General features: G+C 44.0%; 1 protein-coding gene across 1 annotated transcript in view; it reads left to right on the top strand.

Annotated features, from left to right (window-relative positions):
- The first annotated feature begins 3,876 nt into the window (after positions 1–3,876).
- Positions 3,877–14,976, top strand: part of LOC112560601 (glycine receptor subunit alphaZ1-like) — a 33,774-nt gene continuing 22,674 nt past the window's right edge. The window contains 1 exon segment of the mRNA XM_025232532.1: positions 3,877–4,335. The gene's annotated coding sequence lies outside the window, so the exon portion shown is untranslated.

Below are 14,976 nucleotides of genomic sequence, written 5' to 3' on the forward strand. Positions count from 1 at the left end.
AAATGTTCCTCGCTGGAACGTCTTCGACGGTTGAGAGTAGAGCGGTTATCATCAACTGCATTTTCGTTACGTTGCCAGGGAGGCAGTTTTCATCTGGATGTTCGTTACCAGTTCTTTCATTGAGGTCCTGCACCATGATAACATTATGGTTATCAAAACGTTCAAAGAGATCCAGGACACACACTTCAATCACGGAGACTCGTTATAAACGTCTGTTACTATAGTGTGGAGAGTCTGTTTAAGGAGATAGAGAGCAATCACCATGACACCCGAGTGTGAAGGCTACCACAATAGGAAGAAGAGGTAAGTGCATAATAGTGGAACAGAGGACTCAGAGGAAATTACGTCATCTTGGTGTGAACAGATACCGATGGCTACGACTACAGAGTGTTGTTGGAAAGGAGAGTGGCTGTTGTAGAGCATCCTCTATGTAACGGTAAACATCAGAGTAGAATGCACAGCATTCCGCAAGCATGCAGGTTTGTTTTTTTGAAGAAGCTGTGTACAATCTGCTGCAGTTGCAGGATGCGCTTGCGGAACAATCAGCCACACAGCAGATTAATTTGATCGTAATGTGTGATGCTGCCAAGCTTCTATTTTCTTATTAAACACTTCCACCAGGCTTCACGTTCGCGCATGACTTAATTTGCAAACACTTTGTAACAGGATGGCTTCTCCTTTCTGAAGGAAATATTCCAGACTGTAGAATTAATCAGTCTGCACAGGAGGTTGCACTGTCATTGCTGTAGCCATGTCTGAACCGGAAGTACCGAATGCGATAAATAGTTCTGCGCATCCATCTCGCTCATAACGGAGCAGGAGGCCAACGTCGCTCGTAACGCGAGTGGTTTCCTGTGCGAACGTTGTAGGCTCTGATTTTTGCTTTGTAGACTGCGCTTTTTTTATTTTTTTTCTTTGGTAATACTGGTTGTTGTTGTTTTGTCTTATGTTTTTTTTTCCTCAGGAGAGCGTGTACACGTGCTGAAGTGTTAGCTCGAGAGCTATGTTTAGGGTTTGTGGTTAGGGTAAGATTGATGCTTGGGTTAGGGTCTGGGTTAAGATTAGAATTTTGTTGTCAGCTTTTCTCTTGGAGATAATGACTGAGGTGATAAAACGATAAAGGGAAAGGCTAGTTAAGCTGGCGACTGCGTTCTGTTCGTGCGTGGAGCAAGTCACTCGCCGAATTCAGTGCAAAAAAAAAGTCTGGACCTATGAAGATGCTGGCACCTTTCATGGCAGCCAGCGATTACAATCTGTGCAAGGATTAGGGCTGGTGCTGGGAGATCAGACAGCACGTGTTCCACAATAATTGTGGACCAGACGGAATGACGAACTGGAGAAGCCCATGAAATCCTGCAATCCTCGTAACGACAAGCTTCTCACGTGCATCGGAATGTCGGGCAGGGGGAGGGAAGTAAACCGGCCTCGCATGGTTTTCTAAACCTGGCTTCTGCTGACGACGGTATCAACTAGTGAATGGTCACATCGGTCAGATAAATCTGCACGGAATGAACTGACGAAATGAAGGATTGGTCAGCTGAGTGTGAAGTGAATAAACTGTAGGTGCAAACTATCATACAGCTGCTGTCAAATGGCGAAAAATAAGTGTATGATGAGTTTAGTTGACGAGGGATGAATTGGAGAAATAAATATCTGCTGCACGAGACATCTAGAATGGCAGTTGTCTAGTTTATACTCACCTGACATTTTCTCTGACTGGTCTAGAGGTGTAATGCTGCCAACTGCTGACACCGGTGCCATAGTTTACAAGCCTCGCCTAAATGGTAAAAGGTTTTCATCAGCTCCACTGATATGCAAACAAATGAACACATTCCTGCTGAATAAACAATAAACAATAATAATAATAATAAGTGGTTCACTACTGGTGCAAATCAGTGGGAGTTATTTTAATGTCAATCCGAAACCATTCATCGCCGAAAAGAAAACTCACCACCGAAGTCTTGGACTGTTTGATTAGAAACAATGAGGTGATGCCAGGTATAGCTTTTAATCCCACGAGATGTGCAGAACAAAAGCGAGTATTTTGTGTGTAAACAAACATTTTTTAACACCAGTCTTATCTGCACTCCACGTGTTTGCCAAAGTGTTATCTGCTGGACATCGAGCAAAAAAGAAATCTTCTCATCTACAGTCATGCCATGCTGCTCTCACTCACACAGCATTAGTGGCCTCCCTGCTTTTTCTTTTGTTTTTGTTTTTTTTAACCAGTTTCATTCATCTTTCTAGAGTATGTCAACATGCCGTTCAGTCCAGAAGTTCCAAACAAACCTCCACGCACCAAAGGTGGACAAGGGGTCTGAGTCAAACCAGTTTCGCCCAACCTCCAAACAGCGAGGATCGAAAGGGTTAATAAGGGTTGAGACCTCATCTCAGGTTACACCTACTGCTCCCTGGATGTGACAGCCCTGAGGATTGGGGGTTAAACTAGAAGATAAGTACGGATGTAGACAGTCCCAAAACTCCACACAGAGATAAACTAGAAACTAAGGGCTTGACAGGCCGAGTGCTGTACAGAAATGGAGTTAAACAAGATCTTCATAAATGGGACATAGATGATGTATGTATAAACACACATATAGATATATCATGCCAAAATACAGCGGAAATGATGCATACATATAATACACCTATAATAAAGCACAAAGCTATTGAAGAGGTCAACCACATAAAAATATGGTTGTGAACCCTATTCAGCTACACAGTCCGGCAAACTATGGAAATGTCTATTGTCATGTAGACACAGAAATACCTTCATTCCTGTAGCCAGGTCCATAACAGCACCTACATGTCTATAGTTAGAGATAGACCATACTTTCATTTCATTAGCTCATGTGAAAAGGGATGTCTGGGCGAGTCAACATTATGTAAATATGTCGGCCGAAAGTACAGTTTAGGGAGGCGGAGGACTGGAGTCAGCTGTACAGCAGGGGTCAGTGAGGTCAGTAAAGTACACACAGGACCGATGGCATCGACCTATAAATAAGTTAGTCAGGAGTAAAATGAGTCTGATGAAGATGTCTAGGTTTTTTTTGGTTCTTTTTCAATGGTAAGAATTTCATTTGATCATCCATATCGATACGCCTACTAGGCTTCTATCTTCTCTACGCATCTTTCCATATTCTGTATCCGTTTTTTCAAGTTTCTGTTTTAAGGGAAAAATGGAATTCTTTTGTGATTGTGGGCGCTGGTTCACGGGACAGATTCTGTGTGTGTGAGAGAGAGAGTGAGGGAGAGAGCAGGGGAGAGAAATAGAGAGATAGAAAGAAGAGGGAGTGAGTGAGAGAGCAGGGGGAGAGAAAGAGAGAGAGAGACAGAGAGAAGAGTGAGTGAAGGAGAGAGCAGGGGAGAGAAATAGAGAGATAAAAAGAAGAAGGAGTGAATGAGGGAGAGAGGAAGAGAGATAAAGAGAAAGATGTACGACTGGCAGAACACGATGTTTCTCACGGCACCTTGCAAGTGTTGAAAGATGTGGTGACGTCAGCTCATCTTGCATTTCAAAAGAGTGAGGCTTCGATCGAAGGGAGGCTTCTGATCGCGCGAGCACGCGGGGCTGTGCCGCTTGGGAGGGACTCCGGGATCAATATCTTCCCCCACCAGTCCCCAACCCTCTCTCCCTCCCCCTACAAACTCCCGACCCCTAAAGTAGACAAGCCAGCTGAAATTGTTTCCTCTTCTACCTTTGATGTCGGTTCTCTATTTGTAGTCGTGAACTATCTGACACGACAGAGGCCACGTCTCTCTCACTCCTTACGTCACGCACTCTGCCTCGCTCGGCTGCGGGTGAAGACGTTTCTTCTCACATCTCTCGCTGGCTGGGGTGGGGGTGTGTGTGGGTGGGGAAAGTGTGGAGGGAAGACAAGGTCTCATTCGCCTTGCCAAGTTTTTTGGGGAGCTGCTAGCGCGCGCACGCGCACGCGCACTGACAGACATTCCGGACAGCTCGTGCTCTCGGGCCAGCACCAGGCAGCACCAGTCGCTGTGCACCACACGCTGACGACGACATCCTTGCCGCTCCCACGGCTGTTGGGCCGAGTGTTTGTTTCCTCGACAACGACCACGACACCTTCAGCAGCACCATGTAAACCTCATTGCCACAAGCAGTCCAGTAGCTCCATCACAACAAGGATTTAGTCAGCGCTGGGTGGATGCTGGATGCTGGATGCTGCACAGGCTGCTGGGACTTACTACGCCCTACTTTTTCTCCGACCTCGTGTGTCAGCAGTTCAATGTTGCCTCCTCTTACTCCATCCTTGACAAGGTCGGCCAGACAACCTGTGCTGTGACCGAGGGGTACCTCCGTTTGTGAGTGCGAGGGTAAGTCATTAACGCCCTTCATTTAAGACATCCTCAACTGTTCTCGTTTTTAGTCTGAAGTTAGACGCTGTTGTGACAACCTCGGGACTCATTGCTTGTCAACACCAGTGGACTAACGATGTTTTTGTCAAAGGTGGCATGTAGAGAGCATGACCAGGAGAGACTGCAGTTGAATCTTGAACAAATTTATTCATTCATTTATACATTTATCAAATTATTTTTTTTAATGTCACATTTGTACCGAACTAAAAGAGAATCTCATGTAAACAAAAACAACCCATATTATTTTCAAGTGGATCTCCATGATGAACTGGATCGTATCCCCGTTGATAATTATAACTTATTTATCTCGCTTGAAACATACATCATCCGTTAATTAAGAACACCGTCAGTCACGCTAGGCTCCTCCAAGACTCTTTCTCCATCTCTTTCTATTTGCTTCACCAGCCTTTCAAATTGAAGTGGAGGACAACCTCGGGAACAAGAAAACACGCAGTTAACGGATCAATAACAACATCCTAACTGTATTAACTGTATCGACAAGCATTTAAAAGATTATCGTCGTGGTCTTTCTTTTATCTCTTCACGTGCCGACAGGTTTAACAAGACCACGAATTGAACTTATGCAAAATTGTTAGGCAAGGCAGGATTTTAGAGAAGTTGTCTTGTTTACCTCTTGAAGACTTACTTGTGCTTCTGCAAATTTTCGATCGTGTTGTAAGGATAAATAGCGGATCCAACCTTTTTTTTCGTAGAAAGGATTATCAGGTCAAGCTTTCTGAATATTTCAACATCTCCGATCCTTGAACTTCAAATATCTAGTGGATGCTATATGTTTTATTTAGTGTATTTACTTACAAAAAAATTTAGCATACCCCCCCCCCCAAAAAAAAAATAAAAAAAATAAAGGAGTTCCTAAGGCGAATGGTAGAGAACATTCTCCTCACTATGTGTGGTGTTTATTCCTCTTACTGACACAGAGGTTCCACTGTGTCAAAGGAAGTGTGTGACCAAGATCTGACCACAATGTGTTTAGCAGGCGACAAATCTTCTTTACTCGCCAATGTTGGTGAGGAGAGAAAGTGCAGATAAAACCTCTTGCTCGGAATAAGATGTCCACGAGGACTGCCTCCTTTATTCCATTAGTCGAGCCACCGGAAACCGACTTTAATGGCGCTTGGAGCGTTCGTCGCCAACAGCAAGTGCGTTCCGACCGTCATTATATGTCTTCCTGAACAGTTTGTGTCCAGAATAGCATAGAATGTCTTCAACTTAGGATCCAACCTGAAGTGTATGATGTATTTTACAATCATGTACATGAACAATATATTTTACAAGGGTTAAGATGTCTTCCATGACAGTCAGACTGTTTTATTAATTTACTGCCCGCCCAGCTGCATGCAGCTCTCCATAAGTTTTCAGTTTATTCCATCGAAATTTTTACAGCTTTGTACATCCCAGGTCAAACTTTACTGCTTTTCGTCAGTCATGCTCCTTGATCCCCTAAAATGTGTCACCGTGGATCAACTAGTTTCTCGCCTCAATAGACGATGTCTCTTTTAGTGGTTGTTCCGCTTATAGGGCACAAGGCTTTCAAGATGAATTGCTCCAGCGTCAGGGTTGACCCGAAAACTTTCTTGGTCAGACAGAAAGATGGAATAATGCTCCTGGTGTGCACGTGATAAGCAATTACAACAATATTATTTATATGTGACAATCGATTTTAAACAATATTATTTAGATATGACAATCAATTTTAAACAGTATTATTTATATATGACAATCAATTTTATACAATATTAATAATATGTGACGAGCGATTCGAACTCATTATTTATTGATGACAAGCAATTAAAACAGTTTGTTTATTTATTTGTGACAAGCCAATTCTAAACAAGACGTTTACTAACAAGCTGCCAAACAACTCGCTCGTGCTAAATCGATCGCTGAGACTGGAAAGAGAAAGCAAGGTTCGGCGTGAAGACGACAGACAGACACTTAAAAAAACAGACAGGGTGCCCCATGTGCTGCGAACGTGTTTTCCTCCCATCCAACACTTTACTGTCACGATGTGATGCGGATGCCTGCCGTGAGGCTGCCATCTTCGGAAAGGGTAGCTCCCAAGTATTTAAAGCTGTTTGTGTCCCCGAGCTGAACTCCGTTTAATTACATATCTTCTTTGCCGTTGGCGTTGCCGTTGACCATGACTTTACTCTTGTCGGTGCTGGTCTCCTTTCTATATTTGAGCCGTCAGTCTATTTGGTAATGTCTTGCAGTCCGCTGTTAGTGCCTCTGATCAGATCGATGTCGTCTGCGAAATGTAGTTTGCATATTTGCCTCCTATGGGAAGATTGATGGTCGTGAAGACTCTTTCGCATGGTGTTCTACGAAAAGGATGTTGAACTGATAGGGCACCCTTCACGAACATCCATTGTTGGGAGAAAGAAATCTCCCATTTTATTATCCAATAGTAATGAACTCATTGATCTCTTGTAAGGTGAGATGAAGGAGGCCCTCTTCAACGTTGAAAGCTTGTATCACAAATTGTGTCACAATCCATTATGTAAGACTCTGTCAAAAGCTTTTTCAAGGTCGATGGAGTTGTGGTTGAGATCCCGCTGGTGTTGTAGATGTTTTTCTATCGGAATGTGACTTGTTCTTTTGCAGGGAGTTCCTCCGTGGTGATGTTGATGCGATTGTGTATTACTTTCAGCAATACACGGTATTAGCAGCTGGTTCTAGTCTGATTGCTTTGAATGATCTGAACGTTGTACAGGTTGTTGAAGTGGAGGGATGTTCCTTTGATGTAAAGTTCAGGCCTTTGATGTCCCTTCGCCTAACTGGCTGGAGGGGGCTCTTATCTGACGTCTTCTTCATGTTGGACTTGTTGCTGGTGTGTGTGTTTTACGTGCCTATCGTCGTGAGTTGGATTGTGGCGCCACCTTTGATCCGCGTCGAAGACTTCGATTCTATCGACTTCGACTTCTATTCCGTTTGACCTCTGCTGCTGAGTGCGTCTGCGAGTGTTGGGACTCATTAGTCGTTTTAATGCGACTTTTATCATGTGATGGCTGGTGCTTGGAGCTCAGTCTGCTCTAGATGTGTCTTCCTGCTTGTTTCTTGCGTGGACTGGGGAATGTGGTTTGTGCAGTGTGTAGTGCATGTACTATATGTACTTATGTACTTTATGTATTGTATGTATTATATGCACTGCGTGTATTGTATGGAGTATGTGTAATGTGTGTACTTTGTACTGTATTACCGTGCTGTGTTGATGATGATGATTGATGATGATTGATGATGATGATTGATGATGATTGATGATGATGATGATGATGATGATGATGATGATAATGAAGTTTTCTCACTTTTTCCTGTTTTCTTTTTTTTCTTTCTTTTTTTCAAGCAAAGGCCATCGCTTTATAACATTGGAAGCAAAACACTTGTCCTTGACTTCCTCATCTTGTCCTGGGGAAAGCTACGGCCCCAGGTGACTTCTCACCCTTCAGAGTGCGTGCAGCTCTCTTGACCTCTTTCTTACCGTTCATCGCCAACTGAAGTTCTACAGGTTTTTGCAATATTCAGTCCTTCAGCTTTCAGTGAGAAGGCGGCCATTGCTGTGTTCGATGGTCCAAGTCTTGAGTTGACGTGTCCTGGCGTCGGGCTTGAACATCTAGTAGAGGTTTGCGATGTCACCTTCCTCCGGTTCTCCCTCTGTGGTCCGGCACTGGGCCTCGATCCAGTTGTCCCTAGCTGCTGTCACACTTCATTGCTGTGTACCTAGAACCTACCTTAGGGTTGCTTTCCGTCTCCTTCTAGGCTTGCTTTGGTCTACTGTATCATTCGTGATCTCGCTGTTCAGGGCTGTTGACACATCTCAATCATTATTCAAGTTCACAAGAAATATGTGTAACTGGATGTTGTGCTTAATCTGTCTGGGTAATTTAACTGGTGACATACAATCCACAGTACTTGGCGAGAAAAGCATCACACAGTTGGTAACAATTCAGCTACTCATACTGTGTTCAGTACTTACAATACGCGATGTTTTTATTGTACACTTATACAATAAAATACAATACAATACAATACAACTTTATTAATCCGCAAGGGCAATTACAGGTAAGATGACACGCCAGCACACTAGAGGGAAGATTATGTTCATTTTGTTCAGAACAGAGATACAAGTTTTCATTTGTTGGAAGCTCTCACGAGGACTAATGCAAAAATACTATTACAGCAAGATATGGTCACACCTTGAGCATAGAAACCCGGTAAAGATACAAGAAATCACCAGTGACATTGACTAATTGGCTGTGAACATGAACATGAACAGCAAGAATAGGGCCAAAGCCACTGAGAAAAGCACCTCACATGCACAGTACAGTTCACACTGTTTGATGAGAAGAGGACTTGGGGGAAACGGTTACTTGACTCAATGTTGAGTTGAAAGCCGCTAATCATCCTGCATACCACATTTTATTGTTGGAGAGAACAATACCACTGCCTCCCACGCTGAATGTGGTTTTGTGTTCCTGAAGGGACATCCATTGATCCGCCCACACAGACTTTGGTGCAATGGCGCCAGCAGTGAGTTCCTCGTAGTCCCGTTACAGCTGACGTCCTCTCTCCTCATCCTGCAAAGCTCGTGGCATCCAACTGGTTGTTACACTGGTGACAGTAACACTTGCAATACATGTCACACAAAGTGTAGATACGATGCGTATATCAAGCTGCTTTCACAAAATATTTACAATAAATAAACGTTTACTGTCTGTCAGCCTGTCTAAATTTTCTTTTGAATAGACGCGCGTGCGCACGCACATACACACGTGGAGACGCTTTGTCTCCGGAGGTCAGGTGTCATAGGAGGATGGTTAGTCTGGAGGAGCATCCAGAGACGGTGTAACAGCATTAGTCGTGCAGTCAATGTCGCAGCGACTTCTACTGGAGCCGTCCGTGATGTGGGTACTTCTGACCCTGACCATGACCTCTCTCCATCCTCCTTGAGCAGCCGTGCACTCCCCCTCCCTCCTTGTGTTTTTGGAAGAGGGAGAGAACAGACGAATGAGTGGACGATTGTGTATGGCAGATACCAACTTCCTGTCTGTGTCAGGTCCTTGTGTCAGGTCTGGCGGCTGACAGCACCGTCTGGCTCCGTCAATCCACTCTTTCTTTGTCATTATTATTACTGTCATGTGGACAATATCAACATCAGTGCGTGTGTGTATGTGTACATATACTGATTAACAGATGCTATGGGGACTGAGGACCTGTGCAAAATATTTCTAATGTTCCTATTGTTCATAGACGTAAGAAGAAAAGACATTAAACTGTTATACTTACATGTAATTTCTTGACATGACAGTGTTTATGCGACTCCCTTACCCTGTGAAGTTCAAAGAATTTTTATTTAAAATCCCACGATGTTCATTCCAGTGCCTGACCTGGATGGTAACGATGTCTTCAAGAGTTTTAAAGGGTTCTTTCAGTACTCCAGAGTGTTCTAGAAAGGTTCTACGAATGTTCTAAAGTTTTCTGCGAGGGTTTTATGAGTCTTCCAGAGAGTTCTGTGAGGGTTCTATAAATATTCCAAAGCTCGTAGCACTTTCTCGAGATTTCCAATCCCAACTCAGAGGTTGGATACACGTGGAGACATTGTCTAGGGTATATGTCATCAAGTTTAATAACAGGCACTAGGTTTTAACAACCCAAATACACGTAAGCCAGCGTTTGTACTTCTGTAAAAGCCAGGAGTGTTTTGGTGAAGACAGATGATCTTCACATTAAACCACAGTTCAGTCTGGCCACACCACCGAAACAGCTCAACCAGAATGTTTTGCACACCATGTCTGTGTTGTTGTACAATGTCAAGGAGTTTGGTATATACAGGGGTGTACACTAGTGGGTATTACAGTCTATACAGGGGTGTACACTAGGCGGTATTACAGTATATACAGGGGTGTACACTAGAAGGTATTACAGTCTATAGGAGTGTATAGTATGGGATGAGTTGTATACAGTATATACAGTGGCGTGTACGATACGAGTCTAGTTTTACTGATACATACTGAGGTGCATACAGTATGAAATGAGTTTTGTACGATTTGTACAGTGGTGTGGACAGTTATGAGGCGAGTTTTATACAATATTTAAATAGTTTATACAACAAGAGGTAAGGGTTGTCTTCTTTAAATTTCTTTTTTTTTTTTAAATTCTCTGATATAGCTACAAATATATATGTATTCCTTTCTAGTAATATTTACCGCACCCTTACAACAATTAATGTACAAAAGCATCTATGTGCATAGCCCTTTACATCCATTATTGAGTGTGTTCTTCCATCTCTCTCACACTCCTGTATGCACGGCCAAAATACGATCGTTTAGCTACAGCTAGGAAGGACAAAAAATATTAGAAGAGAGAATGAGTGTTCAGTAGAGTGTACAGTCTGATGTAAATAAATGGCTCAGACTACACGGAGCAGCAAAGAGAATACAGTGCAGCCATGATGTCGCCACAGTCGTGTCGGCAATCAACAAAGGAATGTGCAGTGAGCAACACAAAGTGAACAACACAATTATTCGCCATCGACCGACTTTACCACAAATGTGGTTTCGCCATTACCTCCTGGAGGGTTAACGCACCCGGAGGCATTCACCCTGTGTGAGTGAGAGAGAGAGCGAAAGAGAGAAAAGATGAAAAATAATAAAATGTTTCATTTGTTTCACTTTTAAAAGATAAATTATTCATATTTTCAGATTATTGCTTATATGCCGATGCCTTATACGTTTTTTCCACATTTACTCTCTCATTTCTCTATTTCACGTTGATATTTTCTGATTAAAAGTTAAATTATTCATTAGCTTTGGGGAAGTAGGGGCTCCCTATCCTGGTGGTAAGTGCACTCGACTGCTGGGTACGTGGCCGGTTCAAAGGTCTCGTGAGCACGTGATCCCGTTTATCAACACAGCAGTCGGGTATTTATGTATGGGTAACGAGAGGGTTGGGCTCTAGACACGGTGAACCACTCCCTTAGGTTCACTGTCCCTATGGTCATTAGTCTGTGACTCATCCCTTGACGTATTAGCTAAATAAATCATTGTGATTAGGATGTGTGGTAGTAGCAGCTGGTCATACTAAGAATAATACTAACAGAGAAAATGGAACTTCTTACTAGTGTCTATCAATGACAGAGACAAAACCAATAAAGATTGTATACATCTCTACAATAAAATATAGGGTTGAAGCAAGTAAAATAAGACAAAAACAATTTCAATAGTTGTTGTAAACTTATTGATAAGGTTGTGCGTTGGTTCAGCGTATCGTGTATGTAAGATGAAATCTAGAAGCATTTTATGTGGTTACATATACTTGTTCTTATATTTACATCCTTGTGAGATGAAGTGCTGTTCCTCTAGTAGAAATATAAGTGTACAGGATGATTGTACTTACATCTTTGGCTCACGATGTCAGCCATGTATTCTCGGATTGAATTCACATAGGTTGGTGTTTATCTACTGCTTTACCTTGCTTTAACCCTCCCATGTCATAATGGTTAAGTCAGTGACAATAAACGTGTCAGAAGTGTTTGCCTGTTTGTCTCTGTGTGTGTGTGTGAGGGAGAGAGTATGTTACTTTACAAACACGTGCATTAAAACAGTCGTGTGAACTTTTCAGTAAATGCGAGGAGTTTTAGCCTGAAATTGGACTCCAGGAACCTCGGTGTTTCTTGGCGTGTATGGAGGTCCCACTTCAATAAATGTCACTGCCAAGGATTTGTGGTCGGGCTCATCACAGCTATCTCATTATTCGCTCTTTTGGCCGAAACAGAATATTTATTTAGTAGAAGGACTTACACACATCATGGAATAATAGAGGATGGTGTTCACAGCTACACACGTCATGGCGGAATGTAGGACGGTGTTCACACCTACAGGCCATGGCATGGTGTAGGATGGTGTTTATACCTACAGGTCATGGCATGGTGTAGGATCGTGTTCATACCTACAGGCCATGGCATGGTGTAGGACGGTGTTCACACCTACAGGTCATGGCATGGTGTAGGATGGTGTTTATACCTACAGGTCATGGCATGGTGTAGGATCGTGTTCATACCTACAGGCCATGGCATGATGTAGGAGGGTGTTCATACCTACAGGTCATGGCATGATGTAGGAGGGTGTTCATACCTACAGGCCATGGCATGGTGTAGGAGGGTGTTCATACCTACAGGCCATGGCATGATGTAGGAGGGTGTTCATACCTACAGGCCATGGCATGATGTAGGATGGTGTTCATACCTACAGGCCATGGCATGATGTAGGATGGTGTTCATACCTACAGGCCATGGCATGGTGTAGGAGGGTGTTCATACCTACAGGCCATGGCATGGTGTAGGAGGGTGTTCATACCTACAGGCCATGGCATGATGTAGGAGGGTGTTCATACCTACAGGTCATGGCATGATGTAGGAGGGTGTTCATACCTACAGGCCATGGCATGGTGTAGGAGGGTGTTCATACCTACAGGCCATGGCATGATGTAGGAGGGTGTTCATACCTACAGGCCATGGCATGATGTAGGAGGGTGTTCATACCTACAGGCCATGGCATGATGTAGGAGGGTGTTCATACCTACAGGCCATGGCATGATGTAGGATGGTGTTCATACCTACAGGCCATGGCATGGTGTAGGAGGGTGTTCATACCTACAGGCCATGGCATGGTGTAGGAGGGTGTTCATACCTACAGGCCATGGCATGGTGTAGGAGGGTGTTCATACCTACAGGCCATGGCATGGTGTAGGATGGTGTTCATACCTACAGGCCATGGCATGATGTAGGAGGGTGTTCATACCTACAGGCCATGGCATGGTGTAGGACGGTCTGTCTGTTTGCAGCCTGTTGACATCAGCCATGGCCCAGCCTGGCCCTGGAAGCTCCTGCACATCTCCGCTCCTCTGACATTCTCTAGAAGCCAGTCTGGCGCTGTATCGCCTATTGATTGGCCGCCCGGCTACTCGATGCTCTTTGTTCTCACAGTCCATCTTGTCAGAATGGGGCTAAACTTTGAAAATCTCGTGTTATTCGTGTCCTCTTTCGTTTGTTTCTGTGCTGCATTTCACACATTCTGTCACTAAATGGTATACACATCTATTAATATTACAGCAGTACATGGCACACACACACACAACTCATGCATATATGTATAGTATACACATACCCCCTACACACACACAAACACACAAAATGACAGGAGAGAAAATACATCTACCGCTACGACCACATTCCGAATGATAACTCGTTCCATCACGATCACCACAAGGTATCTCACTTCTACCACTAACATCAGTTCAAAGTCCTTATACTCAGTGTCATCGTCCTTCTGTTCATAGTCAAGTTAGACGTATAAAGTTTTAAGAAATAGTATTTTTAGCATAACAGTTTGTTCACAGCACAAAACATTTAAGTAAATTTCAGGGACGGGTGGCTGTGCATGTGTACATACCCACAAGTGTGTCCCGGATGTCAGGCAGGTGTGTGTGGGGGGAGTGGGGTGGGTGGTCGTCTTGGTGGTGTGTAGGTTGGTGTGCATGCTTACATGTCAATAAGTATAGCAGTGTAGATTATCTGACTTCGCTTAGTCTTGTATCTAGCAACAGTCTTCACTCAGCACTTCAGTCAGGAACCAACTTCATCTGACCACCAGTCCTCTGCACAACCATCCGAACATCTTTCGTCCACCTCCCACATCGCTGTACCACACGTAAATGTTCACACTGACAGACAAAGCCCTTGTGAACATGAGGCACTGTTGCTATGGCTTCACCTGAACTCTGAGTCTGGGCTCCGTCTGAAGTTCTCCTCCTCCTCCTCCTCCTCCTCCTCCTCCTCCTCCTCCTCCTCCTCCTCTCCTCCTCCTCCTCCTCCTCCTCCTCCTCCTCCCCCCAACTCACACTTTCCTCGATCTTCGTCGGTCATAATCTCTCCTCGTCCTGCCCACAACCTTCACCTGATCATCGCCAATTTCTTACACTGGGTATCGACTGACGAAATTTATGAGCGCCACCTACCGGTCGATATTTACGGGGCAGACGATCTGAACTGGAAACTTGCTAATGGCGGGGAGACTGACTGCAGGGCTGCGAGGCGCAGACAACCTCCTCAGATCCCGGGATCCAAACACCCTGATTATTGTCATTAGTTACAATCACAGCGGCTACACTAACCGCTGCCACATCCTCGCCTCATCCTTTGATACAAAGTCTGACATCTTCAGAGCCGTCCATCAAGCTAAATATTGCCGGTGACTCTAATGCACCCCCAGCCTCCATGTGGTTGTGGGGGACAGGGATGGGGAGCGCACTCTGAGTGACATGAGGGTGGGGATGCCGGTCGATTAATGGACAGGTAAAAGCGGAACAGAAAAAAGATCAGATGCTAATGTGTGTTAGTGTTTTATGTGTTGACACGGCGCTGAGCTCACGGTGAGTAAATGCCAGTGTATCATTTACAGACAGACGCGTTTGCTTCATGAGACAAAACTGCATTCAAATCACCGCCACAGAAACCGTCTTTAATTTTTTTTAAATAGTGAAGATCAATGGATTGATAGAAAGATTGATGGAGTGCTAAGTTGG

Source organism: Pomacea canaliculata, linkage group LG3, assembly GCF_003073045.1.
Source record: "Pomacea canaliculata isolate SZHN2017 linkage group LG3, ASM307304v1, whole genome shotgun sequence".
Taxonomy (NCBI): Eukaryota; Metazoa; Mollusca; class Gastropoda; order Architaenioglossa; family Ampullariidae; genus Pomacea; species Pomacea canaliculata.